Consider the following 22,956-nt stretch of genomic DNA (forward strand, 5'->3'; position numbering starts at 1 on the left):
ATTGCTTAGAAAACTAAAGGATAGAGAAGTTATATGACTCGCCCAAAGTTACAAGCTAGGAAATAGTTGAGACAGGATTCAAGCAGAGTTGTATCTAATTTAGAAGTTCTTTTTATTTACTCTATAGATACTTACTCAGTACTTACCATATGCCAGACACCATTCTAGAGGCTTAGGAAATATCAGAAAATCAGAAGGACAAGCACCTACCCTTCTGGGTCTTACGTTCTCTCCGTTATAACTACATCATGCAGACCTTCTTGGTAGGCTCTTGATCTAACGAGTACAGGGTGGTTGTACCCAGTGCAATAATACAGCATATCTGTTTATGAAAGAGGCATTTTCCAACCACAATTAATAAGAAGAAGAACAAGCATTTATTAAAGATGTATTATGTGTGGAGCATTGCAACAAGTGTTTTCTGTGCATTATCAAATTTATCTTCACAAGCACCCTCTGAAGCAGGTACTATTGTTCCCATTTTAAAGATGGAGAGATTGAGGCTTGAGGATTTTTTTTTTTACATGATTCACACAGCTAGTCATATTACAGCTAGATTTGGATCCAGGAGAGTCTGACTCCAAAGCTCATGCCCTTTATCATAGCACCTCACTGTTAGCGGTTTTGTTGCTTGACAAAAAAAGAAGGAAAAAAAAAGAAGTGGTCAGAGATATACTCAAAAGGGGGGGGTACCATTTTGACTGGATGTCAGCAGGAGATGCACTTTTCTTTTTTCTCACCCACATCAATAGGACGGTGTTTCTGCAGGATTTCCATCAACTGTGGGCTATGGTCCCTCTCCTGATAAGGTCTTGCGAGATTAAAACAATTAAAAATCAAAATGACTCTCAGTGACCTTTGTTAAAGTACTCACAAAAGAGGGCTCAAATGTATTTTTAAAAAAGTAAATAGGGGCACCTGGGGGCACTGTATCATAGTCAGTTAAGCATCTGACTCTTGATTTCAGCTCAGGTCATGTTCTCACAGTTCATGAGCTCAAGCCCTGCATCGGGCTCTGTGCTGACAGTGCAGAGCCTGCTTGGGATTCTCTCTCTCCCTCTCTCTCTGTCTCCCCACTGCCAAAAAAAGATAAACATTAAAAAAAATAATAGGGCGCCTCAGTGGCTCAGTCAGTTAAGCATCTGACTTTGGCTCAGGTCATGACCTCTCAGTTTGTGGGTTTTTGCCCTGCGTTGGGCTCTGTGCTGACAGCTCTACCCCTCTCTCTACCCCTCTCTTGTTCTCTCTCTCTCTCTCAAAAATAAATAAATAAACATTAAAAAAAAAACAATAAAAGGGGCACCTTGGTGGCTCAGTTGGTTAGATGTCCGACTTTGGCTCAGGTCATGATCTCAGGTTGTGAGTTAGAGTCCCATGTCAGGTTCTGTGCTGACAGTTCAGAGCCTGCAGCCTGCTTTGGATTCTGTGTCTCCCTTTCTCTCTGTCCCTCCCCCACTCATGCTCTGTCTCTCAAAAATGAAGAAATGTTAAAAAAATTTTTTTAATAATAAAAAATAGAAAAGCAAATGTAAAAAGATTTCAAAAATAAAGAAAATATTTAACAATAATAATCCAGGACTAAACTCCAAATTCTATAAGCAAAACAAGAAAGTTGTGGAGAAACATTCACGGAGACAGAAGCTTGCTCCTGTCTTCATCGTACAGGGAAGTAAACAGGATTTCATTGTTGAAGTTGATAGTAAGAAAAGTTAATTTTGAGTATTTTTTAATGCACAAAGGGTTTGACATTAAAGACACGCTATCTCCTCTTCTCAAAGTCCCCCTAAAGGAAAAATGTCCCACACGGTGATCACGATGGGAGAAGGCTCCTTAGCAGCGGGAAGAATGGAGGGAAGGCAGAAGGGAGAAGCGGCAGCTAATCACACTGTGTCAGACTCGCTTTATGGCCCTGTATATTGTTAATTTTAGCAAGTATATTTTTTCCTGTATCCCCTTTAAAAAGTAGGTATTTGCAAAAAAAAAAAAAAAAAAAAAAAAAATTAAAAAAAAAAAAAAAAAAAAAGGGGGCGCCTGGGTGGCACAGTCGGTTAAGCATCCGACTTCAGCCAGGTCACGATCTCGCGGTCCCGGAGTTCGAGCCCCGCGTCGGGCTCTGGGCTGATGGCTCAGAGCCTGGAGCCTGTTTCCGATTCTGTGTCTCCCTCTCTCTCTGACCCTCCCCCGTTCATGCTCTGTCTCTCTCTGTCCCAAAAATAAATAAACGTTGAAAAAAAAAAAATTAAAAAAAAAAAAAAGTAGGTATTTGCAGTTTCTAAATGCATGTTTTGTATGTTTCATTATTTCTAAAATTAAGTACGTACCTGTTATTTCTAAATTATCATAGTAGGAGCTGTGGGGAAAGAGCTTTATTTGAAAGCAGTGGTGCCTATTTTTAAAGAGCTTAGAGCACAGCTCCCATCGCAATTTGAAAAAAATAGGTTTATGTAGGCAATAAAACCACCTGTAATCTCATGGTAACCTAATAAAAACATTAACATTTTATTTTACTTATTTTAGTCCCCCCTCACCCCAAATACCTATTACTCATCTAAATCATGTCCCTCGGGCAAACTGAAACACTGCCTTCCCCCACTCTGTTAGATGCTTTTGCTCTTTCTTTCTACACCCACTCCCCTTAACCCTATTCTGTGTCCTGGGAACCTGGCTGGTATGGACACATCAACACTTTCTCCTTCCTCTGGCATCCAGTTGGCATTTGGCTAGTGGGAAATCCCAGCAGGGTTGCAGGAGGAAGGAGTAGAATGATATTGGGTCAATTTTTCTCCTTGCTCTCTTCCTGCAGGTTCACCGCAGGTAGACTTCATTTTTCAGTTGAAGATCAAAGCTCCTGTCAAGGAGCTCCTGTCAAGGAACTCCTGTCCATGTGACTTTCTCCTTCCAGGTGCCAGTAACTTTCTCCTTCCATCCACCCTCCAGATTTAGGGGGTTGCCACCACCCTGGGGTAATGTACTATGTGACTGTACTGCACTCTCCTCTCATCTTTGTAAGGAGTCTGTTTATTAAGCTTGTGTCAAATTAGTCTAACTAAAGCTTGCCATTTATCTCCTGTTGGGATCTTGATTAAAACAATAAATGGTATCGTATGAGGTCCCAGAATAGAGACCTTCAATATTGGGTCCTGGGATTGGGTTGCTCATATGGTTGACTAATGTAGGGATAGCCTCCTTGCCGCGGGGAGGTGGGATGTGGGTAATCCATGGTAAGTGGAGACATGCATCATGATTAGGGTTTCATCAATAGTAGCATGGAAAATGTGCAGGTGGGGGACATAAAGTGCCTGTGATACCTTATGGATATGGTGATAATTATCATAAATATTGTGAAATCACATGGCCTCCTCTGTTGGCTCTGGAAGGTATTCTTGGGGGGAGAGGAGAATTTGTAAGCTGTAAACACTGAACTGAGAACATGGTGGGCACCTGGAAGCTTTCAGGCTGTGTTTGAAGAAGCCCTTCAGCTGCTATCATAGGGCAACTACAGTGAGGATGAGGCCACATGTCTTTGTAGCACCACTCATTATGCATCTGGTGCAATGCTACACCACAGAAAAGACTGTCATGGGAGAAAGTATGTGATCCCGAGTTGTGGGTTGAGTACATATGAGCAGGCAAGTATGAGACTGAGACTAAAACTTTAAATCCTTGAATTTCTCAAATTCCTCTGAGCTTCCTTTGGCTACAAGGCAGTTCTACCCATGCACTGCCTCTGACTCCCACCACCCACCCCCAGCCACCGTCAGCAGCAGCCTTACCATCAGAGGGGCAGCTGCGTCAGAAGCTGAAGTTGATTATCCCAGATCTCACTCCCAGCACACCTCCCTGTCTCCAGGCCTGTCACCAGACCCAACAGAGCAAGAATTGAGGAGCAGAAGGCTATTTGTACAAGAAAGAACTTATTCACCAGAAGAATTTCAAGGCTGGGACAGCAGTGTGGGACTGAATTATAAGGGTGTTTGTGCAAGTAGGAGAGAATAGCAATTTCTAATGGGCCAAGTTCATGAACACTGGAGCATCCTTCTAGGATTTGGGACTTAATGTGTTGGTTAAGCCATGTACCTTGGGCATTCGTGTCTCCTAGATTGGATAATTGAAACTCAGACTCAAAGCATGTGAGTTAATGGGGTTTAAATACTGGAACTTCCTTGATATGTTTCAGAGAAGAGAGTCTGAAGGTTCAGGGAGACGGAAATGTGACAATGTGTCTACCATGTGCCGTCTTGTAGCCTGCCTCTAACCATATCCTCATAGGAGAGCCTGGAGACATGCCCTTCACCAAGGCATTAACACATTCACTAGTGAGAGGAGCAGAAGCATCCTTAAAGCATGTTGTGTTGTCTGTATCCTGTGGGCTGGAGATTTGGGAACTGGATTTCCTGATCTTGATGGAGTTAATGGGATCCCACACAGCATAAGCTAGGTGGCAGCTCTTCACCATTAGACACAGAGTGGGTACAGGTAACAGGATAAACACAGGGATGGAGTGGTCACAAAAACACTCTAACTCTCAGGGATCTCTGAAGTTGGTTAATTGACCACAGTATCCCTAAACACAAAGTAATCTACTAGGGTGCTGCTTTATATATATAGTAAAAATTCTAAGACTACTGGCCAGAAATATGACTTGAGTCTCTGCAGTGAGGATTTTCAACTTTTTACTTAATCCCAAAACCAAAACCGATTCACATATCCACAATCTCTCAGCCGTGGGTGAGACTGGCCCTCCTTGAAGAAGGATCCTGCTATGTTTCTCCACGTGTATAATGTGAATCTTCCTCAAATATTTCTCCAAAGGGGACTGCAGCCACTTACTAAGGTGTTATGCACTGAAAAAAAGGATAATAGCTATGTTTTCCATGGTCATTAGATACTGGCTCCTAACTGATGCTAGTATCAAGAGACCCAAAATATCTCCATGGTCCACCCTTCAGGATGGGGTCTTATAGAGACAAAGTAATAGATGGGATCTTGGCTCTAGAAGGTCTCACACGGACCCAGTGGCCCAAACACCCACCTGCCATTTCTCCCCAATCCTGGAATATGTAGTGGGAATAAATATACAGAATTGTCAGAGTAAGTGCTATGATAGTTGAGAGGGTCAAGACCAAGTGAAAGGCCTTGTAACTAATGTGAATTGATAACTGTCCCCAGAACAAGACACATAAATCAGAAATTAGCACTTACAGCAAAGATTTGAGAGACTGCAGGAGTCATGATTCCTACCCAATTCCCATTTAACTCATCTGTTTGGCTGCTACAAAGGGCACTTATATCATGGAGTATAACAGTTGGTTATCACAAATTTAGCCAAATGTTACTGTTACTACCAGCTATAATCCCAGAAGTATCATCTTTACTGGAGCAACCCAGCACAATTCCTGGCACATGGAGCTATGACTTGGCAAATGCTTTTTGTCCCATCTCAATTAGTAAGCAAAATCAGAATCATCCTGTGTGTATGATAAAGCAGTATATGACCATCTTGATCCAGAGCCATGTCAGCTCTCTTGGTGTTTGTCACTGTAGTCTGGAGGGGCCATGATTATTCTCATAACCTACTAAATATCACCCTGGTCTGTTACATTGGTGACATTATGCTAATTGGTTATGGTTAGCAGGAAAGAGCAAACACCCCATATACCTTAAGATATATCCATGTCAGAAGATACTGGACAAATCCTGTTAAATTTCAGATGCCTAGCACATTGATGAAGTTTCTAGGGTCCAATGGTCTGTGCTTATCAGCATTATGCCATTGAAATCACAGCCTGTTTGCTGTGCCTTTCATCTTCCACCGTGAAGAAAGAAGTGCAGCACTTGCAGGCCTCTTTGTGTGTTGTAGACAACATGCATCATATTTGGTCATGCTCCTCTGACCTGTTTATTGAGTAACTCATAATGATGACAGCTTTGAGTGGAGCTTAGAGCATAATAATGCTCTGTAACAAGTCCAGTTTGTGATGTAAAGCATTACAAAGCTTTGTGATGCTGCAGGCCCAATGGTATTGAAAACATGTATAGCAAACAGAGATCCTGTATGAAGCCTCTGGCAAGCCCCAAAAGGTGCTTGACTCCTAGTGTTTGTAATGAGGACTTCTTCTGTGACAATTATTCTCTATTCGAAAAGCATTTACTGGACCCTAGTAGAAACTGAATGTCTAGCCATCAGACACCAAGAGACTATGAGACCTGAGCTGTTCATCATGACCTTGATGTTATTTGATACATTGAAGCATAAAATTGGCACATACAGCAGCCTTGCATTATAAAGTATAAATGGGATATACAGAACAGGGCCCCGATTGTCTGGGAGATACAAATAAGCTGCACTAACAGATGGTAAGACTCCCCTAGAGTCTCATCTACTGCTTTGCTACCTCTTCCTCAACTCACACCTCTGGCTTCATGAGACATTTCCTATTGCCAGTTAATGGAGGAAGAAAAAGTATGAGCCTGGTTTAATGATGGATCTGCAAAGTATGAGAGTATACACTAGAAGTGGATGGCAGCTGCATTTCCCCCATGCTGGGATGTCACTGAAAGAAAGAAATGAAGGAGACTAATCCAATGGGAACAGCCTCAGGCACTACAACTGGTTGTCCAATTCATGCAGAAGGAAAGATGGTCTGAGCTGCAGATATACACCACCGACACATGAGCAATGGCTAATGGGTTGGCTGGCTGCTTTAGGGAAAGAACAAGATTGGAAGACAGGAGACAAAGAGATCTGTAAGTAAGAAATGAACTGGAACCTAGAATAGGTAAAGAGAGTGAAGACACTTATATCCTACATTGATTCCTATCTGAGGGCATCCATTGCAGAGGAAGCTCTTACAAACCTAGACAAGAACAAGTGTCTTGTGGATGTCAGTCCCTACATACCCTTGGACTTGCTCAGTGGGCCCATGTATGAAGTGGGCATGACAACAGAGATGGAGGTTATGCATGGTCTCAGCATCATGGACTCCCCCTCATCCATGCTGGCCTGGCTGTGCCATGCTAGGTGCCTACCTTGTCAAGACCGGAGGCCAACTCTAGGCTCCAGATATGGCACCATTCCAGGGAGAAGCGGCCAACTCTCTGTTAAAATACCATATCATTGAACCGCTCCTCTAACAGATAGGGAAACCCTCTGTTCTAATAGGGATAGGCACAAATTCTGAGGGTGGATTAACCTTCCCAAATCAAACTGCTCTTTAGCAACAGTGCTGTTAGTTCAAAAATACATTATGCTTTATCCATACTGTGATATCTGAAACACCATCTCTGTGGACCGAGAAACTCGCTTTACAGCAAAGAAAGTACAGTCGTGGACTCATATCCATGGTCTTCACTGATCTTACCAGTCCCTTCACTACTCAGAAGAATTGGCTTGACAATATGAGGGGATGGTTATGAAGGTCCCATGTATGGCGCCAGTGGGAGCCACACCTTGGGTGCCAGTGAGAACCACCACAACCCAGGAAATGAGAATCACTACAACCCAACCAGTGAGAACCACTACAACCCAGCCAATGAGAACCACCACAACTCAGCCAATGAAAAGTTGCCACACCCCCAAACCCTCCCTTTCCTCCAATGGACTTTCATTTCAAACAGCCCCTTCCAGCTCCCTTCTTTTATCTTTAAAGGTAAGGCCCACTCAGTGTTCTTAAGACTTGCCTATGGTTGGGCATGTTTTGCATGACCTGTATTATAATTATCCTGCTACTCCTGAATAAACTCATTTTGCTGGTAAATTAACTCACTATTTTTATTTCCAAGGTTGATAGGGAGAAGGGGAATGATATTAGAATATTCTCCTGGATCACTCCACGGAGACTGACTTTAGGATGACTGTGTTCCTTGGTTTAATGAAGTCATAGCTCCTATCAAGGTGGACCTCTCCATACTACTTTCCTTGCCCCTTTCCCACACCTTATTAGACTTAGAGGTAGCAAGAGCTCTTTTACTAGCTCCTTATCATAAGTTTTCCTATACTCTGTCCATGCCTTTGTAAATAGTTTCCTTCTTCAACCTGTCTCAATTCATTATTAAAAAAAAATTTTTTTTAATCTTTATTCACTTTTGAGAGGCAGAGAGAGAGCATGAGCGGGGGAGGGGCAGAGAGAGAAGGGGACACAGAATCCGAAGCAGGCTCCAGGCTCTCAGCTGTCAGCACAGAGCCCAACGAGGGGCTCGAACTCACAGACTGCGAGATCATGACCTGAGCCAAAGTCCGCCGCTCAACCGACTGAGCCACCCAGGTGCCCCTCAAGTCATTCTAATGTAAACTCATCGCCCATTTCCTTCCAGAACCATGACTGATTTACCTACCAACACCCTACAAGCATGGGTGAATATATCATAATTAACTCCATTTCCTCCTTGTCGTTAATGTTACTTATGATTATTATTTTGAATTATGCTGCAGAGAGCCTCTCGCTAATGTGTCTCCTTCTGTGTCTCTTCTTGATCTAACATTTCAACATATTTTTAGCTTAGATTCTGAAAATTGAAATGCCCCTTAAAAATTATCTGAAGTCTTTTCAAGTGTCTTAGTACAAATTATGAAAATGTTTTGTGAAAGCATTACACAAATTCATACCATGCAGTAGATAAGTGTGATCATTTTTTATACTTTTACCAATATTGAATATTTGTATTTAAAAATAATTTTGCCAATTCTGTCTTACAATCCATACTTGATTTCTAAAAATTTACCATTCTCTTAATTGCTAGTGAGCTTGTATCTTTCCCCACATTTGTTTATCGGTATATTTTCCTCATATGTGAATTTTCTGCCTTCTCTCATTTATTGAGCTAGCTAGTAGTGTTATTTTATATTGACTGATATGAGCCATTTATAGGAAAAATTAATACTTTGTTAATATTTGCTGCAACTGTTATTTCAGGTCTGATTTTAGCTTTTGTATGTCTGTGTGTCAGGATTTTAAAAATTAAATTGTAAGTGGTTGAATCTGTTAATCCTCTTTGTGCTTTATTCTATTGGTCTAAGCTTAGAAAGTTCTTACTCCTCTGGGGATTTAATTCTTATTCACTCTTCTTTTTTCTCTAGTTTTTCTGAGATTTGATATTTTTATATTTAATTATTTAACCCATCTGGAATTGATTTCTCTGCATGATGTGAAGTAAGGGCCTAAAATTGATTTTTTCCTCCTAAATTGCTACCCAGGGGTCCCAGCACCATTTGCTAAATAATCCTTCCTTTTCTTATTGATGTGTGATGTCTCCTTTATCATATATTAAATTCTCACACATACTTTAATCTATTTCTGGACTATTTTGTTTCACTGGTCTATCTATTCCTACGTATTCTAGTAAAAAAGGACTTCTTTAGATATGCTTGGGGTAAGAAGATATGCAAGGAAGAAACAGGCTGGTTATTTGGGATCAGCTGCAAAATTTTGATGCAATGATGGAAAAAAATCATACTCTTTATTTTTTCCTGTTTCTCTTTTCTTTCAGAAAAACACTTCATTAAAAAAGAAAGGTCAAATTTTAGTCAACAGGGTATTAGCAGTTAAAAATGGGTGCAAGTTATTAAAAAAAAGAATAAAAAATTTCATTTGCTTTTTTAAATGAGCACAAGTCTCCTGGCCTCATAAGCAAGTTACTGGTATCTTCCATGGTCCAGGAATTGTGTCTGAACTTAAATCCATGATCTCATTTAATCCTCAGATAATTTCTTTGTGGGACACATGTTGTTATCTCCATGTGTCGTGTCCCCAGGATTTCTTAGGCTTCAGTAACCCAACCATGATTCCAAACAGACCCCGACTAACAGAGACAGAATGCACTCTTTCTCTGGCTTCATCCTCGACTGTAATGTAGGAGCCATAGTACTCTCCACATTCTTTACAAATAAGCCAGTGGAGTCCAGTGGTGTCCTCTGTCCAGTGGTGTTCTCTGTGATTAGTTGTCTCATCACCAAGTGGCATCTTACAACTTACCTCCTGTCCTGCTCCAACAATCTTGCTAATGCTCCACCAAGGCAGCATCAATTCTGCTAAAACTTGCCAATACCCAGCCAAGGCTGCTGGTGCCCCATGTTGAAGGGAATAGAGTAGGGCTGGAAGAGTCAAGATGAGGGAACTTCAGCAGAAAGAGGATAACTAGGCTCCATCAAGGAACTGATCAGGATATGCAAGGAGCAAAGACAGAAATAGGTTATGATGTTAGTAAGGTTAGGAAGATAATTATGGAGTTGTTTAACTATAACCACAGGATGCTGAGTAACAGTTCCCATAAACCTGGAGGAAGTCATCAGGGCCTAGGTGACCATCTCCCTCTGTATCTCTGTCCTATTTAATCTTTTCCTCAATGAATTGAAGAAGGCACATTCATCATGTCTGAAATTAACCCTGGAAGTGTAACATTGGAAGTAAACATAGGGTGATATAATAGGAACCCAAATCATTCTCAGTGGATTGGTTAGTGGACCCATATAACTGACTTGGAATATCATAGGCTGCTCAAGTCCTGGATGAGGACAGTAGTCCAGCGATACGTTTGAGAAAGGCTAGGTGTTAACTGAGTGTGACTTCAGCATGGCTGCTCAAATCTTAGCTGTCCTATCTTCCAGTTTGCTTCTTTTCCCCACCACGTTCTGTGTCACACAAATTATCTCCTTGAGAAGTCTTTACTTGGTATGGTAGGCAGACTTCTAAGATGACCCCCAATGACTTCTCCCACATACAATTCCCTCCTCTGTGAATATGGTGAGATATCACCATGTTAGGTTATAAGACAAAAGACATTTTGCAAATGTAATTAAGGTTACAAAGTTGACTTTGAGATAGATTGGGTGGGCCTAACATAATCACATGAGCTCTTTGAAAGCAGAGTTTTCTCTGGCTTGTGGTATAAGAGGAAATCAGAGAGATTTAAAGTGTGAGAAGGACTTGACACAATGTGGCTGGTTTGGAGATGGAGGGGCTATGTGAGAAGGGATGTTGGCAGCCTCTAGGAGCAGAGAGTGGTCCTGGCAGCAAAGAAATGGGAGCCTCAGCCCTGCAAAGGAACGGAACACTCCCCACAATCTAGATGAGTTTGGAAGTGGATTCTTCCATAGTGTCTCTAGATATCTGCCTGGCCCAGTTGGCATTATCATTTCAACCTTGTGATATCCTAAGCAGAGAGCCCAGCTAAGCACATCCAGACTACTGAACCACAAAACTTTGAGTTAACAAGTGGGCATTGTTTTCAGTTGCTACGTTTTTGGTAATTTGTTATAAAAAGCCATAGGAAATGAAGACACTTGGTTAATGTGCCTTGATGTCATGATAACAAAACAACAAAAACAACAATAATAGTAATGTATTGCAAGCTTGCTATGCATTGAGCACTTTATAGGATTCCTCTCAATGAACCCTTAGCTCAACTCTATGACCTAGTTTACAAATTGCTTAAAGTGACCTGCTAATTAGTAAAGCCAGGATTTGAACTCAGCTGAACCCTTCCATTCAATTATAAAATGATCCTACTCTCCACGCTTCCTGGCTTGGTTCATCAACGTGCCCCTGGCCTGCAATCTCTTTGCATGATTCTCAGATACAGACGCCACACTCTACATATCATCATCCACAGTCTAAGGAGTTATTCCCCAAATAACTCTTCAAAGCTTCTCTGGCTACTCGAACCCTTGGATCTATTTCCTCTTTATTTCCTTAGTACCAGTTATTAGCACCATTTTATTTGGCATTTAGTGCCATGCAGCATTATGAGAATTTCCCCCATATTTTATTTCCTGTCTTTCTACTCCCAGTAGAATATAAGCCCAATGAGAGAAGCAACATTTCTGTTTGGGTCACTGCTATAGGTCCCAAGAACCTAGAATACTTGCTAACTCATTGGAGATACTCAATGCATTTTTGTTAAATGAATGAATAAACTTAGACACTTTTCATTCTCTCCTTCAAATTATGGTGATCTGATCCATTTAAAATCAACTTTTTCCAGAGTTCTCTCTGCACGGCCTTCTGCTCTCTACTATACTTGAGTTTCTTGGAATTCATGCAGAAGATGAAATGTTGGTGTTTTCCCTTGAACATATAGCCATTAGTGCTCTAGCTGTGGAAGGGAAATACTATTTATTGATTAACTGCTTTGTTCCTGGTCTTTACCAGGTACTTTACATGTATGCATTATCTCATTTAACCATCATGCTACTGTACAAAGTAGGTGTTATAGCTCCTACTTAACTAGTTAAGAAATTGAAGATCAGAGAAGCCAGCCCAAGGTTACATGTCTAGTAGAGGCTATAACTGTCATTCAGGTGTTTCTGAATCAAAGTCTACATCTTTCCACTCTACCACGACCACTAGAAAGTCAACGCTGTGAAAACAGGCTCTTAGTTTTTATTTATTTCTCAATCTTTAGTGCTTAGCACACATTCGGAGATCAATATACATCTGTTGAATAAAAGTGAATCAAAGAACAAATGACTGAATCAAAGAACAAATGACTGAATCATGCTTCTTCTCTAGTCTTACTTCAGAGAGAAAGACTCTCATCCAAGTAACTTTGATTTATATTCTCCTATGCATGTTTCTGCATACCTTCCACATTCTTCTTGGCTTAATAGGGGTATTAGCATATCGGAATTGGAAGGGTTCTTAGAAGGTGGTTTTTCAGCTTCCCACCAATGTAGAAATCCTTTTTATAGCATCCTGGACAGATGGTTGGCCAGTCTCTGCATGAACACCTCCAGTGATGGAAGACAGAGGAGAACAGGAGGTGGCCTGCTTTATTTTGGAAGCAGCTCTGATGATTAGAAACATTTTCATTGAATTGAACTCGATTCTGCTGTGTCAATAACGATTCTTCATGTTGTAAGAAGCAGAAAGCAAAACTGAGGTTGGATTTAAAAATAGTGAGAATTTGGTTGTCTCCATGATTGAGAGGTTCAGTGCTCAGGTGAGTTCTAGGTACAGTTTGAGTCAGAGGCCCATGGTGTCCTCAGAGTTCTGTACCATTTTTCAGGAATCCTCTGTGTCCTGACATCATCCTTGGGCTGCTTTTGCCTTGTGGTGGGAAAAAATGGCAAGAGCATATCTAGAGCCTTCTAGCCACAAACTACCATTACAGAGAGGAAGAGAGAAAGCTTCTATTCCAGCCAATCAAGCAGAAGTCATGAGACTTACTGAGGAGACAGGATTAGAACCTAATTAACTCATGGGTCTGGGATAATGAAACATGGTGATTGAGCATAAGTCAAGGGTTCCAATATTGTTATGTTGTAGGAAGGGAACTGTAATGAACACTGTCAGCTACCTTGCAATCCTTCCACCTTTCCAATAGGAACCACATTTTATTCATGTGTCTACTCATTGGCCATGCAATCCATGTGACTCAGAGGAAGCCACTCTATCCTGGCATAAATTCTATGGTTAACCTCTGATTAGCCTAATATAATCAGTGCATGAACTCCCCCTGGTGACTGCTATTGGCCTGGGGTTAGGCCATAACCTAACTTGAACCAATCAAATAGAAAGGAAAGATGGAAAGATCATGTTCTGTGTTTTGGAAAGAGGGGTTTCTCTTTCCTTCATGGAGATGAATACGAAAGTGTATAGTCCTGATTGCCACCAGCAGCCACTTTGTGACAATAACAATAAGAGGTCAGACCTCAGGCAAAGCTATTGATACTGGCAGCAGAATATAGATGAAAGGACCTGGGTATCAGTGTATTGTTGAGCTCCTAACAGCTCCATGCCTGAACCCCTCCCACCCATAGCTTACGATGCCTTCATTATTTAATTCTTCATGTGTGGGGATTTCTCTTTGTTGAAGTCAAAGTTACCCTTAGTGGCCCAGGTAGAACAGATATTGCAGTGGCTATCGACAGGCAGGTGCAGCCTCGTGGGATCCCTCTGTCATCTGTCCACTGGCTCAATTTCCACCACTCAAGAATTTAAGAATGGGTGTCCTCTGACATGGTGCAGTGTTTTAAGTCAGCTAACATACCTACCTTCAAATTCACACAACTGCTCCTGGTAGAGATTGATCATGGTATGTTCTACCTCGAGTGGTTGTGTCATCCACACTTAGGGACCTCTGTCTCTGGTTTCCCTTCCAGGTAAAGCAATGGAGTTTACCACTATTCTACTGGTGTTGACTGTGGCTATTGCTGGAGTCTGGTTCTGATATGCTCACAGACAGGGCTATGATCTTAGTTTCCCAGGACCAGGGAGTGAATCGGAGAGAGAGAACAGGTCCCTGAAACCCTGATGGTATATGCATGAGGACGTGTTTCTTGGAGGTGTGCAACAGAGAGAGTGTAAATCTGCTGGTTAGCTGGAAATGAATACAAATCAGCCCTCATTTGTATTCATTGATTCACAAGCAAGCGGGTTTGGGAGGCTGCAGATGAGGCGAGAGAAAGCCTGGTCTCAGCCGTGCCTCTAACTTGTAAGTGAACTTGGGCACATTATTTGCTGAATGAGTCCGAGAGTCTTCTCTGTGAGGTAGGTTCATTAATAACTGTCTGCAGAACAGTCATGTACTTATGGGTCACATAGGGCCATCCTTGAATCCCAGCTCCACCGTCTGCCATTTGTGTAGCACTGAACATGTTACTTAAACTTGTGAGCCTCGGTGTCCTTATCTGAGCAGTGGGAATAAGTAAGGATAGTAATCCCTAACTCAGAAGGCTACTGTGAGACTAAGTGAAGTAGAGCATTTATTTCACACAGAACTTGGCACATGGTAAGCACTAAAGCAGCGTTAGTGGTTCCCATCAATATTATTCTCTCATAGGGTTGTTGCACATAGAATATGAGACTTTATTTTCCCAACTGATTCAACCCCAAGAAATAATCATAATTATATATCAACAATAAAAACTGCATTATGGATTTAAAGGATCACTGATATTGACCAGTACATAGCAATATACTAAGATAATAGAAACATCTATCTTTTGACTAATAGAATTTTAGAGATGATTTAATCCTGCTCTCTTGTTTTATAGGTGAGGATACTGAAGTTCTATGAAATAGAATTGCTTGCCAATATCCAGAGCTAATTAGGGCAGATCGGGACCAGAAACCAGATCTCCTGACTCAGATATGGTTATATTTCCATCTGCTTCATTTTACATATACAGAAGCCAAAGTTGGAGACTGAATGCCCATGGTCACACAGGTCAGCAGCGATAGATCTAGGACTCCTATTTATGTAACTCACAACTACGGCGTACTTTGTATATGCTGAGCACTGTTCTCCGTGCTTTGCGTGTATCCAAACATTTAATCTTCCCTACTACCCTATGAGTTACTATCAGGACTCCCACTTTTCAGATATGGATGGGGCTGGAGAACAGACCAGGTCAAATAAATTGCCCAAACATTCATAGGACATACCTGCATTAGAACACAGACCATCTGGTTTCTAGGTCTGCATAAACCCCCATTACAAGGTCCCTCAGCACCAGTAAGTCTGAACTAACCAGCTATAGCCCACACAAGGATCAGCACTTGCACCTGGTACCTGCAGTTCAAGTGTGGCTGTCTCTGAAGAACAGCCTGTGGCAGCATGCCAGACTACTGACCTGCGCTCCATGAGGGAAGGAGACTGCCTTGCCTTCCACCTCTGCATTCTGGAAAACCCACTGCTGGACCAGCATTGACATCAAACAGCAATCCACTGACTCACTGGATGACACGGGGCCAGGTTTTCAGTCAAGCCTGTATGAAGCAAGAGTAGGAAATGGGGGTCAACCTACTGACTGGATTCTCCAGGTCTGGGTTCTGGATTCTCCAGGCAGCAGAACTGCCTCCTTTGTGCTGATTAAATACTCTTGGACCATTCCAGGGCAGTGGAGAGGGCCCCAGTAGGAAATTCTGGGCTTCTTTGTAATCTGGGCATATGGGGAGCTTGACAAATTAATTGCACTATTAAACGAGATGCGACTTTATTTGTTCTGCGACTAGTTACATGAAATAATAGCAGGGACATTTAATGAGAACTTACGATGCTCTAGGCACAGTATCAAGTAATTTACATAACTTAACTCCTTTAATCTTTGCAACACGAAGGGGTAAGATGTACAATCCACCCTTGAGACACAGGACGACTGAGCCCCAGGAAGTTACATCACTTGTCCAAGGTCACAAAACTAGGCTGTGGCAAAGTATTCATAATCAAGATTTCTAATAGCAAAGGATATCCCTTTTCACTGTGAAACACAGCCTCGATTAAAATAGGGAAGGAGAGGGGCGCCTGGGTGGCGCAGTCGGTTAAGCGTCCGACTTCAGCCAGGTCACGATCTCGCGGTCCGTGAGTTCGAGCCCCGCATCAGGCTCTGGGCTGATGGCTCGGAGCCTGGAGCCTGTTTCTGATTCTGTGTCTCCCTCTCTCTCTGCCCCTCCCCCGTTCATGCTCTGTCTCTCTCTGTCCCAAAAATAAATAAAAAAAAAAAAACGTTGAAAAAAAAATTTAAAATAGGGAAGGAGAAATATCATAGTAAACATATTAGATAAAAAGATGCATATGTGTTTTTGTGAGTTCTCTGGCAGGGAAGGAACTAAATGGCCAGTGAGTCTTGCCTTTAAAAGAGAAGCTTTAGTGGAAGAAACTGGTGTCCAAAGTGGGGAGGTAGGGGGAGAGCCTGCTGAGTGAATAGGCTTGCCAGGTGAACTTGGCCAAGTCAATTTTCTTTCGAGTCTAGAGAGCAGCCCAGCTGGAAAACTGGGCACAGCACAAGAGCCTTTTCTGAAAACCAGATCTCGTCACTGAGCCAGGCTTTGTCCCTGGGAAAGAAATTGCCACAAAATGAAAGGCAGGAAGGGTCCTTTTCTAACTGCAAGAGCTATTTCAGAGCTGCATGAGAATGCTGTGCCAGGAGGCAACACAATTAGCAAATCCCGACACCAGTGGCTGCTTCTCTCCTGGGCAACGTCTGTGTCGGAGCCAACATCTGCTGGCTTACCTTGCCCAGCCAGGACAGGGACTGTGCCAGCCTTGCTGCCCACACGCTCCATGCCAGGTGCACTTGGCAGGGCCCTGCTGTCCCCCTGAGGGCTGTGTGGCATGGCTATGTTGAGGAAGGGACAGCCGAAAGACCGCAGGTGGCCCCACAATCAATGTTACTGCTGCCAATGCAACCTCTTGCTGTAAATACTGACCATGGCTCAGAAGAAAAGATAAGCCCAATAAATAAGATTGAAATGGACTCTGAGCATATTAGGATGTCTTTGCTGCAAGGTGCCGGCAGAATGTGTTTGTTCAACAGAACTAATAATATTAGTTACCACTGACTAAGTGGAGACTCAGTGCCAGTCCCTCTTCTAAGGCTGTGTGAACATCATCTCAATGGATCCTTACAACAACACAGAGAGGAAGGTACAATTGCACACTCCATTCTACAGGCTGGGAAACCGAGGCTAGGAGGCTAAGTAATCTGACCCACAATATCAAAAGTGACGGAGCCCAGGTAGAGTTAGAATCAACCCCAATCCTGAAAACTCTCACTCCACACTGCCTTCCCCTCCAGTTCCATCCCTGGCACAGTGGATCTGGAAGCACATACCTCAGAGAGTCAATCCTTTTGAAAAAGAACACAAACACAAAGGACCATGTTTACCTATTGGATATGCTTTTGTGCCTCTAGATTCACACTCATCACTAGAAATAGAAGTTTCCCAGGAGTCCTGAAGCTAGATTGTGACTCTGGTCAAAGAAATGATTCTCAGAGCAAGTTTTGGAATCTTAAGCAAAAGTCTATGTGTTCTTTTTTCTCTCTGGGCCTTAATCTCATCTCTAAATCCACGGGGAAGGACAACAGAATATCTGAAGTGCCTTCCACCTCCAAAACGCTAAGGTTCCTCAGAAAATCTGCACCACACACATGCTGGGGCCAAAGAGAACGCAACCATCCCCAATGCACAGAGATGGTATATCAATGTTGGATCTATTAGCCTCCATCATTCTCCCTACAAATGGCCTCTTTTTCCTTTTCTGTCTATCCAATCCTCTCAAGTAGTATAATCCCAAATCATGGACCATCTGCTTCCTGAGGCCTTCTATGAGCCACTGAGCCAGACATAGCCTCTTTTTCCTCAAAACCATGTGAGCTGGCAGCATGTTAGTGCCTCTTCTGTGCTGTCCTATAGCACACCAAGGTTGGAAACTCCATACTTGCCCCCCCTGGACTGGCCGGCAGATGTGAGCAGAGCAGGTGCCCAGGGGATGGTTATGCTGGGGTAGAGGAAGGAGGAACATGGCAATGAAACATGCATGTAAAGACTTGGGGAACAGAGGAAGGGGCAAGATGTTTCATAGGTGCTGAGTGTGAGACTTTGGGGAGAGGGACACAAACCTAAACAATAATATTAGGAAATCTTGGAGTCAACTGTATTCCTACCCTTTGGTATTTTTAAGTAAGATCACTGGGAAAAATTTGATTGCCACTGATTACCTCTTGGTAACTAGACTCTTTCTTTGAATGTGACTCTGTACAGGGACTGGGCCACATGGAGCATGGGGATTTATACAGTTTATAGCAGTGTTAGCTGACAGTGTATTCCCACCAGACTCTACATCTATCTGCTTCCCACCCCATGCCTGTGATTTGCCCCACTGCCTATGGTTCCCTTCATGTCAGTTTGCTTTTATTATTTTTTTTAATGTTTATTTAGAGAGAGAGAGAGATAAGGGGAGAGGGAGAGAGAGAGAGAGAGAGAGAGAGAGAGAGAGAGAATCCCAAGCAGGCTCCATGCTAATAGCGCAATGCAGGGCTCAATATCACCAGCCGTGAGATCATGACCTGAGCTGAAATCAGGAGTCAGATGCTTAAATGAATGAACCACCCAGGTGACCCAGTTTGCTTTTGTTCTTACTTTTCTTTCTGCCTAGAATTCCTTTTCTTTCCATTTTTTGGAAGCCATCTTTCTAGACTTATCTGTAGCATCACCTTTTTGAAGTGTCTGCAGACATTTTGGCCAAATAGAAGTGTCCAGTCACTCTGATCCCGGCATTGTAGCCATGACAGTTATGTCAGACGATGGATGCTATAGACTTACCTCCATTGATTTGTTGTTTACAGATCTGTCTCCTCCCCAACACGGTGCAACCAGAGGGCTGAGACCCATATCTGATTCCTCTCCAATCCCCAACATTCAATAAATTTTTGTTGAGTTCAAAAAGGTGAGAACTTTCAGAGCTCTAGTACAGAGTTTTTAAAATTATGTATAATTAATAATATCTCATATTTACTCTGTTTACTATTTACCAGAAAGTATGCCAATGTTTTTAGTGGATCACCAGATTTAATCTGTTCAACAACTCTGTGAATAACCTTATGTGATAGGTTCTACTATTATCATCATTTTGCTAAGGAGAAAAATGAAGCATAAGAGGGTCAACTCAAGTCCCCACTACTAGCCAGCATCTGAGGAATCTAAACTAAAGTGAGCTCATGTATTCAACCTCAAAACTATATTGTATCAAGAAAGGAGAATGCATAGAGGGAACAAATTATATGTAATATGAGAACAGAGGCTGAATATTACTAAGGTGTACTAACAAAGTAACATATCTAAATTTTAAATAAGAATGCCTCACCTTATAAATCTTGGTAATTATTGATTATATATTCTATGTTTAGTATACATAGCTGATTACTCTCCCCGCCCTAGGCAGCCACCTGGAGAAGCCTGGGATACGCCAGAGTAACAAAGCCATGATTTGGAATGTTCCTGCTCCTTCTCCATAGGCAGCTACAGATCCCTGAGCGCATTCACCTGAATTTCTTCAGCAAGAGCAACCAACTCAAAGACATCTTTGTGCACTAAGAAAGGATGCCCTGTGTGGAAAGAGTCAAAAGTCACAGGGATCCGCACCTGGTGGGCTAGGAGGCAAGAAGAAAAGCTCCATCCTCTTAATTAAGAAATAGAATGCAATGTTACAGGAAGAGAAAGGTCTCTGAAGCCACGAGGCCCTCAATTCCCATCTCTCACATGACGCTTCAAAAACTTTGGTAAAGTCACTTAACTTTGAGTTTGTATTTCTTATAGTAAAATGGAAAGGCTAATAGCACCTACTTTCCAGTGCAATTTGTTGTGCAGCTGAAATAAGAATGTACGTAAAGAACATGCACAGTGCCTGGTACATAGTAAGCATGAGATAGTACTCTGGCAGGTATGACTTTAAAATTGTGATCCTTACTTTCAAGCATACATATGAGTGTGTGCTCATGAAGTTCAGGCCATCATCAGAGATCCAGAAAATTTCCGAGGAAAGACTGTATCGTGTAACTTCTGCAAAGAGTTCCCCTTTGAAGGAGAAACTTCATTCTGGTGCATTAAGTCACGTATTTTGTGAAATCAGGGAACATCTTCATTTAGACACAACTCATACACCTCTGGGCCCTCTAAAGTGCTTTGTGTGCAGAAAGATCTCACCAAACATGTAGCGAGTTGATTCATAATTTGAGAACTTAGCTGGAAGTCATGGTGGTGGGGAAGTAAATACTCTAGATTTATCCTTCCACATCTGCTGGTCACCTCCTTCAAGTATGCTTTCTTTTGTGCTGCAGAGACTGGAAAACTAAAAATGGCATTTCCTACCTAGCCTTGCCGCTACAATTTCAGATGTGATTTTGGTTGTGCAATCAGCCACAGCTGGCAAGACTTGAATCAGTCTTAAGCTAGTCAGGGAAGGTTGTAACCTAGGAGGCATTGTGTCGCTGGTATTGACCTTACAGTCTCTATATGAACCTGTGCACAAGAGCCCCTGTAGTGCATTCTTGGCCTCCATCATTCTCCTTATGATAGAGGCAGTAGTTCCTCTAAGAGCCACCTGTAGTTCCTCTACAGTGGTATTCTAGAAATCAGTCTCAGAGGCCAGTTTCACAGCCAGGTTCTCTGGATCCTCCAATAATTCCCTGTTTTAAATCTCTCAAAAATTGTTAAAGGAGTCCTGTCATATACACATCAGCCCTGATGGATATAACATCTGGTACCAGAAATGGCTGTAGGTGTTAGACTCCCAAGGATGGAAATCTGAGATAGGTTATGTAACCTGGATGGACTGAAGGTAGTAAAACCCTGGATACCGTGAGAGAATAGAAAACTAGTAGTCTATAGTGCCCAGTGGTAAAACGGTGCTTAAATGCTCACTTGTAGTCATCTGGCACGAAGCAGCTATTGAAGCCATAGCTTTGGCAAATGGAGTGGTGGCTGTGTTGGTTCTGCCGACACCCAGTACCTGGCATCTGATGAAGGTATGACGGACTAAGAGAGTAAAAGGGACAGCAGGTCTGACTCACCTTCCTGTCCCAACAGGGCAACTTATTTGAACACCCTCATTACCCTCCCCTTAACGGAATTTCACATTTGCCTGAAATTGGCGGTGGCCCCATGACTATAGCATGCCATTCTTCCAGCTGGAATTATTACAGTTTTACGTGAATGAGCAGGTATGTGTTCACAAGTGAGAAAAATTACTCCCTAAAATGACTAACATTCATTTTAGGGACAACAAAACTGGCTTTATGGTTTTTTTTATAGATACATCACGCTAGCATGTTTTAGGTTTTTTGCACATACTTTCCAGCCCAAATTTGAGAAATGCCAACCTATCAAGGGCACGTGAGGGCACCTGCTCTCTCTGCCTCACCCCTTCCCCAGCTGCTCGGTAATCCCACCAGTTGTGAGGGTTGGACTGGTCCCTGTTGGCGGCATCCATGAGGAACCCCTGAGGCCCTTCTTCACAATTTGGAATTGTGTTTACTGCAGTGTGTACTGAGGCATCCTGTTCCTGACGCCAGATGACACTGTCTACATAAGAACAAACTGAATCTGTGCCTCGCGCTAATTGCCAGTCTCCCCCAAAGTTGATGGGTTGATGTAGTGGAGATAAAGTTTCTCCAACCCTCAGCGCATTTGGCACCTTTAATTCCATATTCATACTTGAAAGTTTTTTCCTACATTACTTTTTTTTTTTTTTAAGTGTTGTAACCATTTTTCTTTTGATAAGACTCAGGCAGCCACAGCTTGGTCTTCCCTTGGGTCCTCCACAAAGCGGTTTTATTTTTCCACTGCCTGGCCACAGACCACTTGGAGATCAAGGCTTCTGCAGCCCTTGGTATTGAATGCAGACAGGAGAGGAAGCTGCACTGTTGAATATGTAAATCCTCCCTGGCAGACAGACTTTGTCATCTCATCTTGGTGTGAGGAGTCTCAATTAAGGGCTGAACTCTAACCCTGGAGCCTAAAAGCCTTTGAAGGAGGCTCTGCAAGGTGTCCACGGAGAGAATATTGAATATTGAAGGTTAAAGAAGAAAGCTAAAAAGGGATCTTAGAGAAAAGGCCTTGATTATGGTGGGATTTTTTTCCCCTTCAATTCAAAGGATAGACTGGTAGCACCATGCTGTCACCGGCAGAATCGATCCTAATGAAGGCTACTCTCTAGAAGGTTTCGGGGCCTGGAGTTCCTCAATGGGCCGAGTAAGTGTTGTCGTCTTCAGGGCCATTTACCTACACATCCAGATAACACCAGCGATGATGCCAAGCAACACCGACTTTAAGAATCAGTGGTACCCAGGCTGAGCAGAACAGAATAGTGATGAGTTCCAGTGTGCCAGGGGGTGGCACCTGGAATTGAGGTTTTGCTGCCCCGATGATGCCCGCAGCTTCTCTATTTTTAATTCACCCCATCTTATTTCTGATGGACTCTTCAGTGCCCCTGCTGGTGCTAGAACTCACTCCTGAGTTTCTCCCACCCCCTGTAGCCTGCTTGATGGCTTCCGAAAAGCTGCCCCTGCCTGTCTGTCTGTCTCACCGTTGTGTCTCCACATGACAGTGGCTCCCTGGTATTTGTTGAATGCATGAACTCCTGGCTCTGGGCTTAGGGCCTGCATTGTAGCCCAGACTGCTCTGATCCAGGCTGCTTGGAATTATATGGCTTCCACCAAAATGACTCAGAGTATTGCCC

At 42.6% G+C, this 22,956-nt stretch overlaps 2 long non-coding RNA genes across 2 annotated transcripts; one reads left to right on the plus strand and one right to left on the minus strand.

The window, feature by feature from the left end:
• Positions 1–358: 358 nt before the first annotated feature.
• On the minus strand, positions 359–3,893 carry LOC147578919 (uncharacterized). Its single transcript, XR_015253344.1, has 2 exons — positions 3,774–3,893; positions 359–630 (listed from the first exon to the last, which is right to left on the minus strand). It is a non-coding gene; the product is annotated as an uncharacterized LOC147578919 (long non-coding RNA).
• On the plus strand, positions 3,290–20,019 carry LOC147578920 (uncharacterized). The gene is made up of 4 exons (XR_015253341.1): positions 3,290–7,649; positions 14,993–15,165; positions 19,067–19,167; positions 19,659–20,019. It is a non-coding gene; the product is annotated as an uncharacterized LOC147578920 (long non-coding RNA).
• Positions 20,020–22,956: the final 2,937 nt, after the last annotated feature.

Source organism: Puma concolor, chromosome B4 (assembly GCF_028749965.1).
Source record: "Puma concolor isolate L17-30 chromosome B4, mPumCon1.1.hap2, whole genome shotgun sequence".
In the NCBI taxonomy this organism is placed as follows: Eukaryota; Metazoa; Chordata; class Mammalia; order Carnivora; family Felidae; genus Puma; species Puma concolor.